Source organism: Notothenia coriiceps, unplaced genomic scaffold, assembly GCF_000735185.1.
Source record: "Notothenia coriiceps isolate Sejong01 unplaced genomic scaffold, NC01 NC01_scaffold00001727, whole genome shotgun sequence".
In the NCBI taxonomy this organism is placed as follows: domain Eukaryota; kingdom Metazoa; phylum Chordata; class Actinopteri; order Perciformes; family Nototheniidae; genus Notothenia; species Notothenia coriiceps.
In genome coordinates this window covers 5,498-19,242 of record NW_011334428.1, presented here as the reverse complement: position 1 = coordinate 19,242, position 13,745 = coordinate 5,498, and the positions used below count along the sequence as shown (strand labels likewise).

General features: G+C 43.0%; 1 long non-coding RNA gene across 1 annotated transcript; it reads right to left on the bottom strand.

Moving 5' to 3' along the window:
- Window positions 1–8,550: 8,550 nt before the first annotated feature.
- On the bottom strand, window positions 8,551–13,131 carry LOC104963560 (uncharacterized). The gene is made up of 3 exons (XR_800330.1): window positions 13,034–13,131; window positions 9,568–9,655; window positions 8,551–8,615 (listed from the first exon to the last, which is right to left on the bottom strand). It is a non-coding gene; the product is annotated as an uncharacterized lncRNA (long non-coding RNA).
- Between the last annotated feature and the right edge of the window lie 614 nt (window positions 13,132–13,745).

The window sequence follows — 13,745 nt, the reverse complement described above, 5'->3', positions numbered from 1 at the left end:
AGATTGTCTGATATATTACTCAAGGACAATGGAAGGACTGCTGTGTTTATAAAAGCTCTACATTGACATGTTAGTTTAATATGCAGCCCTTCATCTTGGAGCCCTGCTGTGACGTCTATTTGATCAGTCTTCCATATTTTATTTAAAAGATAACAAGAAGCATCTGTGCTGAATGGCTCTCTGACGGATGCATTGGGTTGAAGGGAGTGGCCCCGCCAGCTGAGAGCCTCTCATGATGTATTCTTGTTCATAAATTGAGGGTGTGAGAGCCATTAACAGCCTTTAGATTTATGATGGAAATATTTGACAGATATTTTTGAGTTATAGTGTTATTTATGAAATATTATTTTTAGAACGATTAAGATATTTATTTGAGCTAATATTTTTATAATTATGATTCTTCACCTAACCTCATGTGACTTCAGAATGCTTAAAACCCAGCATTAGCCACTTCGGAGGGGAACCATTATTGCACCAGTATTACAGCTTTCACATCAACAACTTGATTGATTGGGACATGGTGTAATTTAGCTCCCGGTTAAACCCTCCTGAGCATGATAACAACAAAGTTATCATATCTCCCAGTGAAGCTGACTACAATGGCTAACTACTACATGTGTAACTTCAATACGCCACCAAATCCCATCTTGTTGTTATATATCACACAGGCTCCGCCCTCTACTGGACTCTATGGGTACTACTAAATGTAGCCGGCCAATCGGGGCGAGTCTACCTGAATGCGCGCGCAGGCCCACAGTATATAACGTGGCTACGCCTCCCGACTGTCATCCTTTTGCTCTTCAGCGAGCAGCAACAACTAACGCTAAACGTAAAAGAAGATAAAAGAAATAGGAAAAGAATATGGACTCACCACTCCTTGAACCTCGGCTTTGCCCTACGTGGCCTGGCTTAATTGTGGGCGCTGATCCCCACCGCTTGTGCTTCGAGTATTTGGGGCCCGACCACGCTGTGGAGGGCATCAAACATTCTCCGTCCTGCAGTGCATGTCGTGCGCTCCCGCGGCTCAGACGCCAACATCGCCTGGAACATTTCCAGGACCAGGAGCAGGAGGAGCTCAAGGTGGTGGAAATGGAGGACCAGGAGGTGGCCAAGGAGGTGCCATTTGTGTTCGCCATTCCGGCGGGCCAGGCGGCCCCGTTTGTCGAGGAGGAGGAAGACAAGGACTTCCCGATGTCGGGCGCTTCTGGGTCCGGTGTCCACGAGGGTCCACCGCGCAGGTCTGTCCGTCAGGATTTCCCGCTGGTGATGGCCATGGCGGCGGAGTATGTGGGTCTACCGCTCCCCCCTCCGCTACCACCCAAACCGGTGAGCCGCCTCTGTCAGGGGTTTTATGGTCCGGTTCAGCCAACCCAGCCGGCCTTTGTTTCACCCTCGTTGCCGGATATCTGGCAGTGTGTGTAGGCGACGGGGCGGCACCCTCTGAAAACGAGGGCTCCGGTGGCTGGCATGGCGGGATTGCTCAGGGTGCAGGGCCACACGGACACAGCAGAGGGCTTCGGGATTGGGTGCACCTGAGATGACGGGCGGTGGGAGGAAGTGTCCCGGCGGAGATGGCTTTCTCCACCCAGGACGCGAGGGCGAATCCCGCCTCCTCCCTCTATGATGTTTCAGTGCTGAAAAATGCCTTTTAATAAAGATGGTTGCATTTATCCCAGTCTAAGAGTCATTCCTCTCCACAATTCCACACTTCACCATAATGTTGTCTGTACAGATTCCCCACTCGCCGCCCCAGTTGTAACTCCAGTAAAGGAGGCAGCCAGCGGACGTGCGCATGTGAGTGTGATAAACCGCAGGAAGTGCTATCAAAGCGCTATGCAAGTGCAGGGGCATTATTACCGGCGTGTTGTTGTTAGGAGACACACCGCACCTAGCATAAAAACTTAGATTAATGCTTTTTTCCCTCTCGGTGGAAACTACATTATGGCGGAGTGCGTGCTCCCACAAGAGCGTGCCGCTGTACGTTCAAAGACCTCAGTGGAAAATTGGCCCTTTCTGTGTCAGCCCCCCATGGGCCAAACTTCTTTTTTATGGAGGGTCTGGAGTGGGCCACCAGAGACAGCAGCAACAGTGGTAATTAAAGTTTAAAAGTCTCAAAAATGCTACAACTACTGTCACAAACTGGATGAATATGAAGTATTTTCTTTAAGGAGGATGAAAGCGTAATTAAGGAGCACTATTGGAGTGACTTTGATGGTTATTGGACACCGGATTAATTCATTTGGATGCCCGCTGTAGGAAGAAATTAAAGGACGGAAAACAATGGAAGTGGAAACAATTCACAAAGGGATTAAACTGTTTAAAACACATGCTCAAAGTAAGCCGGATTTTACCGATGTGTTTATGTGGATTCAAAAGTCGTAAATAATCTACAAAATGGAGGAGACCGATCTGATCAGAGCAACTGTGACAAATAATCCAACTGAAACCGGCATGGACAATGACTATGTTTTTAAAAATGCGCTTATCCAGACAAGCCTGGTTTGGACACTTTACGGGCAGAAGAAACATGTCCCCAGATCATCTGCGGAGGGGGATTCCACTGGGGCGAGTGACCTCCTACATCACGGTCTTCACAGACGCATCCGTAACAGGATGGGGGGGAACCTGCCTAGAGAAAGCTGTAGGTGGTGGCTGGCATCTGACAGAGGCTTGGCACAGCAACCTCCTAGAGTTGCAGGTAGTAATGTTGGTCCTACAGCACTTCAAACCCTTTACAGGGCAAACATGTGCTAGTGAGGACCGACAACCACACCACAGTGGCGTACATCAACAGGCAGGGCGGAGTCCGCTCCGTAGCCTTGTTGACCGCAGCAGAGAACCTGTGGTTGTGGGCTTCACAGAATGTGTTGTCTTTAAGGGCCCTGCACATCCCGGGACGGGAGAACGGGGGGGCCGACCTCATGTCAAGAGGCNTCACAATAATTTCCCTTTAGCACAATACCGCTTCAGTTGCGCCACTTATGTGACAGACGACATTAGAATTGACTATTCTTGTCTGTCACATACTCTTCTTGTCTGTCACATAAGTGGCGCAACTGAAGCGGTATTGTGCTAAAGGGAAATTATTGTGACCGAAGAGATTTTCCGGCCAACGGGAACTCTGACGTCGCCATTTTGTATGCTTCGCGGATGCGCTCGGCTCCTCTCGACTGCTGCTCGGGTCTGCTCGGTCAGCTTCCGGATGAGGAGGCATTCGTTCGACCAATTTACAGTAGATAACATTACAAACATTTTTAACAGGGGCCATAATAGTGTAAATAATGTTTGTTTTGGCAGTTACAACTGAATGTAATGTTTTCTACTTTTTTACATCTGATGAAGGCATTTGCCTTCATCAGATGGAAAGTGTCTTGACCAACAACTTAAGTATTTCTTATAGCTATGCAAGGCATGCAAGCGAGCAAACACAAACAAGAACAAACAAACAAGTGAAATGAAGAATACAATTGAAATTGTACAATATAATATTGTGCTGGTTCATCTTATAATTCAGTCTAGAGAATGCACCAGACAGCATCTAAGACCTGCAAAAATCTAAATGTTCTAGGTGGAGGCCCCCCAAACCCTTTGTGGCATTTCGTCCGCACGCATTTTTCAGGGCAATCTCTATTGGGCTCAGGGCCATCTGTAAATTAGCTTAGATGGCCCGCAGGGTCATGCACTGGTTACTGCGTTACATTATGTGATCCAACTGAACCGAATCTCCCTGCGGATGTAATTTACAGGTGAATACAGCGATGTCCTCTCACAGTACCATGGAAAAGTGAAAGTGAGGAGTGATGATTGGTTAACGCGGGGTAACATTTCAGGGTAAGCCAATCAGAGACAGAGTTGGGCGTTCTTGCCTTATGGGGAAAATACACAGACACACAAACACTTGGGCCCTTTCTCATTTCATCAAATCCCCCTCCTCGACTCCTCGGTCCTCCGGTATTGACCCGGAAATGAATTTTAGCGCGCCATGTTGAAGGACATCTCATTTCTCTAAATGCACTTCGAGGACCGAGGATCGAGCGTCGAGGAGGTTTTCTGGAGGAGCTATAACCGCGGATACACTGATGGGTCCTCCACGGTCCTCCACGGCTCCTTCGTGGATGTATTTCCGGGAACAGAGATGTTTCAAAGAGTCGTGACGCACGGCCGGACTTATCTCAACCAATGACAGCTCTGCATGCATCACCTGGATATTATTTTATTAACTGCTCTCATCGCAACGCGATGTTTCCAGAGAGAACAGCTGTGAGGTCCGTGCAGAAAGCAGAGCAGTGTGTAAAATATATATCACTCAGTATAACAGGCCTACTCTCTTTATTTGCTTTAGTTTAGTAGATATCTACAAACAAAGTTGATATTTTTCTAAAACCATGTATTGCTTCACATAATAAAATACACAACGGCTGTAGCCTGATTATATGCTTTAGGAGCTGTAGGTGTGTGCGGTACAGTTTGTGCGTAGATGCAGCGGACAGACAGGTCTCAGTTGGTTTGGTGTCTTCTGCTTACTTTTAATACTTGTAAATAAAACTTTTGGCCCGTAATTTATTTCCCTCATTGTAGCGACCAGAGAGGGGAGAGGGGGGGGGGGATATATCCAGTCTCTGATAGTGTTACGTTATGATGAGAGTGCTCTGTTTGATTCTGAAATTGTATATATTTAAATATATACATATGTTTGTGTGTGTGTGTCCGCATATGTAGCCTGTTATTGTCTCATACCGCACTGTGAATGAATTAAAAGTAAATATAAATGGTCATGAACACATCTGTCCATCAGACAGAGGGCTGCTGTACCTCCTGTCATCATTAATGGACGTCTCTTTAAAATGACCGATCAGAGAGGAGTTCTCATTTCTCTAACCGCCTGCTGCTTCCCCTCCTCTCTCCTCGGTTCCCCTCCTCAGTCCTCCGCTCGCATCTCCTGTGGGCTGGACTAAGTATCGAGGAGAGGAGTCGAGGAAAGGAGTCGAGGAGGGGAAATTAGAGTATTGAGAAACCTCTACTGTAAAGCCCCCTGAGACAAATGTGTAATTTGTGATATTGGGCTATATAAATAAAATGTGAATGATTGTATGATGGTAACATGCATGCTTTCATTGTCTCTTTCTCAGGTCTGTGCATGTTGTACTGCCTTTTGCAGGAAGTCTAATGGACACAGAGGTTATGTTAGATGATGAATATTAATGTCTACACTGAAAAAACTCAAGCGTGGACTTGAATTAAGTCTATTATGTCAACAGATTTCACATATGTATTAGGTTAGTTGAAAGCAATAATATTAAGTTTAAATACAAAATATTAGGTTCAACTTCATCTCTGCTCTTCCTTTAGTTATTGCTTTCAACTAACCCAGGAGTCTGCAACCCGCGGCTCTCGAGACGCATGCGGCTCTTTAAGCCCTCTGCTTTGGTTTCCTTGAGTTACACATAAATAAGAAGGAAATAGAATATAAAAGTATTTGTAGGACTATTTAAATGTTGTTGCATGGTTGAAAATGTTTCGTATCTTGTATTTTGAGGTGATACTGTGACACATAAATAAAAAACTAAACGGTTTTAATTAGGTCAACTAAAATATGCGTCACATCCTGCTACGGTCCCACGCCAGCGCCTTTTCTGGCAGACGAACAACCTGATCCCCGGCTCGATGAGCTAACTATGGATACATCAAAGAAAATAAAAGTATTGGAGGAACACAGGATTTAATTCTGCGTGGACAGAGTTATATGTTTTCACAGCAAACGATGCTGGCTTACCGGGATGTTTGATATGTAGAGAGAAGTTGTCGAAGGTGCTGCAGCCTTTACGTATCGAGGAGAAAAACAGAAGAGGAAGACAGCTGACGATCTTCAGTCATAATTCAATGGGGTATGTACTTTATTTCAGAAAACACTTTTTGTTATAGTCCATGGAATGCTCTTAGCGTCCCGATAGCAATGAATATATTAAATGCTTTGACAATAAATACATTAAAAAAATGTCATCTGTGGAAGCCGTAGCGCTGTAAAAAGCACGACCAATCATTTTAGCCGGCCCGGCTAAAATAACTGGATGGCCTACCTGCCTGTCAGCCTTCCATCTTTGCACAAACTTATCTCGTGCCCTCATTAGTCATGTGTGTTGGAGGAGGGGCTCTGTAAGGAAGAGGCAGATTTTTTTCCGGTTGTGTATTCTCAAATTCTAGCGCACTCAAGCCGGTTTCTCCATTCTTACCTACCCTACCTTTAACTCTTTTTAGGTTGCAGCTATATGTTTTATTTATTTCAAAGTGGGCGCATTATAATTATATTTTTTTCCCTTCAAATGTGCAGAGGACTCCCCAAGTGCTGTGTTTAATTAAAAATAATATTTTAAAGTAGGCCTGTGTATTATTTTTAATTCTCCTTATAGGAGTTCTTTGTTTCTTATTAGAGGTTAACAGTTTTATATAATATAATAAATAATAAATGCAACAAAACTGTTTTTGTCTATGATATAACAATAAATACAACTTTATAAGCTATCAAGCTATGAAATATGTTTTGCGACTCCAGACAAACTTTTTTTTTGGAAAAGGGAGCCAAATGGCTCTTTTGGTCAAAAAGGTTGCAGACCCCTGAACTAACCGAATACAGTTATGTGAGATTTGTTGACATAATATTTTTAATTAAAGTCAAGGTTTCAGTTTTTTAAGTGTACCTGGATGGCATGACAGCTCTTCTCTAAACTTCACAAACCACAAGCCACCTGACCAGGAGGGGGAAGGTAGTTAAATGTTTTAGGGAGTTCTGTGTTATCTTCTGCCACAGCACATGCTCGGTTGTTTACTCACTGCTAGGTGTCCACCTCTGCAACACTGGGAGGCAGAAGCACACACAGGCCTCCACCTTATGGGAACAAGTGATAGCTGCGAACACAAATGGGCTGGCTGTGACCGCTGTGCTCTAAAAGAAGCTAACAGGTGGAGTGTGACAGCGGGGAGCGGGGAGATTGGGAGTATTTGTGAGTTATGGGTTCAGAGACGTGCTCGGCCACACCAGCTGTGAGGTTGGAGTGCTGGAGAATGTGGAGTGGACAGTGGTGAGTGTGTTCTCAGTGTAGGACAAGTGCTGCGGGCCAGAGCAAATCATTCATAACCCCCCTTCCTCCAATTCATCTGAGCTATAGAGGGGTCATGAAGTCATCAAGTTCCGTCGCTGTCACAGCAATCCCCATTTATCACCACACAGAGGGCGACCCTAACCCTGACCTACCACACCCACATGATAATAAGGACTTTCTGGCAGAATCTGCCTACTGACAAAAATGTGTTTTTGAGAGTTCTGATGCCTTATATTGTGTATTTGATATTAAACCATGCAGTTATAGAGAGGTGCAGTGATTGCGTATTTCCAGAAGTTAGCATCGCAAAGGCTCCCTCAACGAAAAAGCAATGGGAGTTTGGAATACTGCAAAAGATCTCTTGCAAGCAAGTGTGAATAATGACATGTTTTGTTCAGCAGGATAATATCCACATATAAACACCTGTTTGTTTGAGTTTTGAAGCATACATGCAATCACCAGAAGTAAAAAGCTAACATTAGGCTTTAAACTTACTGGTTTATAGTTCCTTAGTTAGCCACTTGTTAACCAACCTTTGTGTTATGACACAAAAAAGCTTCAGACATTCACCAGTAGGTTATTTAACGCAAATCTCATGTCTTACAACAAAACGTGAAAAACTCTTCAGCTTGTGTTAGCCAGAAATCTTATTTTAGGCATATAACCAAAACAAATTCAAAAGACTGTTGACTTTGAGACGAGGAGAGCACATGTTGTAAAATGCTAACTCATTTCTGGATTTTAGGACTCATTCTTGCACCACTCTATTGTAGCTGCGTCACATTGGTGGGCTGGAACCAGTCTTGTGACAGCTCTTTTTAAGATTGTGGTGGACAGAAAAGTTCCTCCATATACAGCCAACAACAGATCAGAAAGGCTAAGTGTTTAGAGAAACAGAAGAATGCAAACCAAGTCCAACATGCCTGGCTCCAAACACTTTTCTTAAATATTAAAAAGTCAAGAGAGGATAAAGAAGAAGAAAAATACATACAAAGATATTTGATGAGAACACACCGAGGAAGGTGTTTGCGTACGTGCCGTTTCGAGGGAGTGTGATACTCATACAGTATCTGAGGCAACAGGTGTTGTTGTGTGTGTCTACATTTTATTATATAGAACTAGACAGAGTTAATAAGAATGTCAAGTTTTCCCAGCTAGTAAAACTATTGATGACACAATTATATCATTATGTCTTTTGTGCATTTAAATGACATACGGGTAATTATAAAATTATGTCATTTATGCACGTTAAAGACTGTTATAACCCCTGCCAAATTGCCATGTACAGTAGCCAAAGGTATGATATCATAGATACTGTATGTATGAGATCATCGGTCTTCAAATTGGTTTCTATTCACCAAACATTTACATAACCACAAGCGTTTGTTTTGCATGCTTCACCACAGACTACCCTCCTGTAACCCAGACACTCACAAGCGGGCACGTAATACAATTACCTTGAAAGTCTTCAGAGTTCGGCAGCTTCACTTCGCAGATGACATAATCTGACTGATTGGCCTGTGGATTTAAATAGGAGGTTTCATATTAAAGACAATGATCAGACACAGAAAGCAGACAGGATGAAACCTGGAACACCAGCTTTGGCAGAGGCACTGATTTTCAATTATTCCATCATTGTGTGTCGTGTCATGCAAAATAATAGCCTTAATATGGCATTTAGCCCATCATTATATTCGATTGGCTTTAATCAAAATGTACCTATCTGACAGTTAGAGATTCTATCTGTTCAAGTCAATACATGTGTCAGTGTAACGGAGGGCTCCTACGCTAACTTTAGTCCCTCTAAATTGATCATGTTGTTGACAGTGCTAGAGTCTGGCTGCAAATGCCGCTCCACTAAAAAAAAAAGAAAAAAGAAGAAGGTTCCATAAAGTTGAGGCAACTTGAAAGGAGTTCCACTAATCTGGAAGAATCTCATTTATTTTAGCTGGATAATCTTAACAAACAAAAGAATGCTCTGGTACTGCCAGAGCAGCCTATTATTCATCATTAATCGAAGAGAATAAGAGCAATGCCAGGCTCATGTTTAGCAGAGCGCTCTATAGAGCCTTCTTTCCACATATCGTTCAGCAGTTATGACTTCATGAGCTTTTCTCGATGATCAAATTATAGCTACTTGTAACCCTGTCACTTTTCCTGTGTAATTTTTGACATTTGGTTCATTCATTTCATACCTAGTTTGAGACAGAAAAATTGAAAATATATACTAAAAAGGACTGTCATATTTATCAGAGAGGCCCGTGAAACAGAAAGCTGATGCCTCCGGATTATCTCCTAAAACACTGCAGTAGAAATAACACTCACAGCATTCCTTTGAACTGTTGTGAATGCAACACAGTATCTGCACCCTTTCTGCCTGATCAAAGCCGTGGTGCTGGGACCAGATCATTCTTGTAGTTGCCCTGTCAACAGTGTGTTGTGCAGCAGTGTACCACCAGTTTCAACTCACCACATCAATGGGGTAGATGTAGGAGAGCTCAGAGAGGAGCTGCCGACAGCGGAAGGTGAGCTGGGCGTTGGACTTGAGGAACTGCTCTCTGGGGAGACAATACGACACAGTGAGTAACCGGCAGCAGGAGGAGACACGCGCTGTAGCTACGAGAGGAGGACATTCAGAGGGGGGACTAAAGGCAGAGCAGAGATGAGAAGGTAGGTGACGCAGTTTTGTTGAAAGTGATAGGAGGAAGTGGAAGTGAAACTGCTGATGGCTGCTCCACAGGGTCCCACTATGAACTTAATAGATTTATGATGGACAGATCAAAGACAATCTCTTGACTTGAATCCTTATTTTCACATAACACATAACGGGTGGATAGATTCTGGGACGCAACGATGTGGGGGGCCAAACGGCTCCGTGTCTATGCCCAATACGATTTTTCTGATAACGATGAAGCAATAGCCCCGCCTCTCCTGCTCAGATCAGCTGCTGGGCTCTCAGAAGAGGGGGAGGAAAAGAGAGGCTCCATTTATAATTCTTATATTATTATATAGAGTTGTTATCAATTTGTTTTAAAGCTCAATAAATAAAAAAGAAGACCTCTGACCGGCACTTTTCAAATTTTGTCCGGAAGATTTAAACTTTAACGGCGAAAAATTATAACGGAAACTCTGCCGCACGGTTCCCTCGTCCCATGGAAGAGGCGGTGTGAGTGTTTTCCATCTGCTGGTGGACTAACGGAGAGATTTACGCAGGAGCAAACACTTGCCTCGGGGAGGGAGAAAAAGAGCCAGAGCGCCATCCACAGCGGAGAATAAACAGAAGGGCAACCATGGCAACCATGCGCGGGAAGTCTTCTTCGCTGCTTTTGGTGTATTTTGTTGCAGAAGTACAGCGCCACTTACAGGCCCGGCATATGTACTACAGCGTCTCCAGCGCTTTCGAGCGGTCTCGTGTGAACGGACACGTTTCTGGTGCGTGTGGACGGAAGACCTTTTTGATATCGAATTTGGTTCGTTTGCGTTACCGTTCTCGTGTGGCTCCAGTCTAAGTGTCTTGCCCAAGGACACTTTGACAGGCTCAGGATTGAACCACTGACCCTCTGATTGGTCGACGCTCATTAACCCCAGGAACAGGAGCCACTCAGATGTAGTCCTTATAGGTCTTTGTATTGATGAAAGCGTAGTTACTTATTGGAGAGCCAGCTTAGTGCAACTTTACTGTAAAATACCGATTTACTAGTAATTTTATATCCATACTAGAACAGTCATTATTAGTCGTTCAGGTTAACTTGTAAAGTATCGTGCAGTGAGTACTGAGCTCTGTGTGTACTTGAAATTAAGTGGTTTGCACGCTGTGTTGTTTGACCACAACAGAACCCAAAGGTGTATTTACATGAAAATCATTAAGATATACTATAATTACCAAATAATTTCAGACCTGTGTGGAGATAATAATAAATTGGACTATCCTTGTTTCAAATATAAAAGAATAACCTCAGAGCCAGGGTTTTCTAGAAATGAAATGACTAGCCGAGATCCTATGTGCTGAATAGGGTTGTTGCTTTTTAACTGTTTTGTTCAATTAATCTAGTATTTGCGTTTTTGAAACTTCCCAAATTAAAACATATTTTACATCTCTGCAGCTAACATAGTTACTTCCAGAACACAGATGGGCTGCTTTGGATGAATAGTGTGTGGGTGTCCTCTACAATACTTACACCACTACTTATGGGTAATAGCCCATCATTTCATGCAGACAAAAAGGGATTGTAAATGGTTATTGAATGTGATGCCCCCTGCCATCCATTCTCCTCGCCTTACACGCAAATATCCTTTTAGGCTTTGACTGTGGTTAGTAGGCTCTTATCATTTCCATTTCTTAGAGAACTCTCTGTAAAAGCGAAGACAGATGGGTGTGTAATGAATGTTTGATTTGACTTAACAAATCTGTCCAGATCTGAAATGCCTCATCTTAATGTGTCCCAAGGTGAAAACACCGTTACTAAAATAGGCGGAGTTCAACATTTTGGTAAAAAAAGAACATTTACTGTATACCTTCTGGCAAAGAGTCAGGTGAGAAGTTCCATACCACCCTTGTTTGGGTGCTTATAAAACATTGTTTTACTCCAATTCAAACAGTTTATAAAAAAAACACCTGAGAAGTTTAGAGGGGAGATCTTTGGAAGAGCCAACAACTAATTGAGATTTGAAACATGACAATGGTCGACGCAGTAGACATTGCGTTACTGAAAGGGTTTACAAGTGACTATGTCTGTGAGTGGGGTCATCTAACAATTAGAAAGTTGGAGGTTCGATCCCAGCCACTGCAATTAACATGCTGAGGTATCCTTGGGCAAGACACTTAACCCCAAATTGCTCCCGACGGCATGGTCAACGGTGTGCCAATGTGTGTGAGTGTCTCCAAGAGCAGGTGAGTCAGCCTATACCTCACCTCAGTGTGAATGTGTTTGAATGGGAGAATGATGACTTGTATATGTAAAAGCTCTTTGAGGGGGTTGAATTACAATTTACCATTACAGAGCCAATATAGGTTGGTAACTACTGGTTTAACCCTTAACAAGGCAGTATTTCATAAGCTTATTATAGGTTAATTTCTTCATATACATCCGCAAAAGTCCTAAATGAATGTTACGAAATAGAACTATAAAGTAGTATTATTCTACTTCTATTAAATTTAAGTTTCACATTTCATTGTAAAAAAGAAAAGTACTTTAGTTAATTTACTTCAAGTTTTACACTTTAAGCATGCTATGGGATCTAGAGATTCAAAGTAGAGTCCTTTCTTGTTTCCCAAAAGTAAACTCAACAACTACAGCTTCAACAATTAAAGATGTTTAACTAACTGATGCCTTTTAGCCCCAATTGTGTGAGATAAGCTGTTCAACTGCAGCCGTGAGATATTAAACGGGAATGTGGATAGGCTGAGAATGCTGTGCATGCTCAGCATAACTTTTCCCTCACTGAAAGTAAAAAAAACCTTACAACACTGATATTTCCAAGGAATGGATGCAAGGCAGATGTACAAATGTCGGTGTTAATTTCCTGTTTGCTAGGTATCTTGGCCCCTGCTCGCCTTCGTGGGGCTCTGGTTTAGCCTCTGTGACTGCCAGGTACTTCTCAGACAAACAAAGCTGTATCCAGGGTCGACAACCTCCGAACACGTCTTCCCGCAGGCCAAGGCAAACACAGGCCAATAGGCTTTTAAGCACAATGTGCAAACTCTGTTGAGAACACATAAATAGGCAGCGCCAGCCGCGAAAACATGGTGTTGTTTTGAAAGAGGATGGTGGGAGGCAGGGAGCAGGGTAAGGCCCCATCACAATTCAATAGGACTGCGCAACACTTTGGGTCTCATCATCTACTGGGCTCTGGTTAATGTCTGGAGATGATTGCGTTTAGAAAGTGTGTTTTCTTTGCAGACATAAAGCAAAAGCTAATAACAGGTTCACACATACCTCTTGGCAGTGCATTCCTTCTGCAGCTTGGTTAAAGATTCTCTCTCCTCCTTCAGACTTTCGTGTTGAGCGGAGAATGCTTCCTCTGATAGAGACGGGGGGGGAAAAGGGTAAATTATGAGGTGTGTGTTCTTTTCTGTTCTTCTGCATCTGAACAGCCAGGTGGGCTTTTGTTTGGGTGACTGCCATCCACTGTTAAACTAATACAAGATCAAACAGCTCTTTTGATCAGGCCAAAACCTATTTCCTTCTAACACCACATAAAACCAAACAACATATGTATGCAAATTATAGGATTTGTCAGACTCGGTAGATATAGAGCTGGGCAAATAACTAAAATCCGACAGATAAGAAATGGTGATGATAGAGCTTGGGGAAGTTGTGTCACTGCAGTATTGGCAAGCTCACAATACCTCAGTGTAGCAGAAAACCGAAGAGAAGCAAAGTATAATTTAGGGTCGTCAGAATATTTCTCTAATCTGTCTTCATACAGCAACACAGGATGGAACACATACAGTAAGCAACACACCAAAAGGTTATGGATTAACAGTTTAGATAAACAAGATGTATGGCACATCAAAATCCTTATTTATTTTTTGAAAAAATGAATAAATAGATGTGTCCAAAACACAACACGATTTCAATCCTAGCACTACTTTAATTTGTTCTGTTTTGCAGCAGTTATTACACACAGTCCCCATTGTAAGTAAAT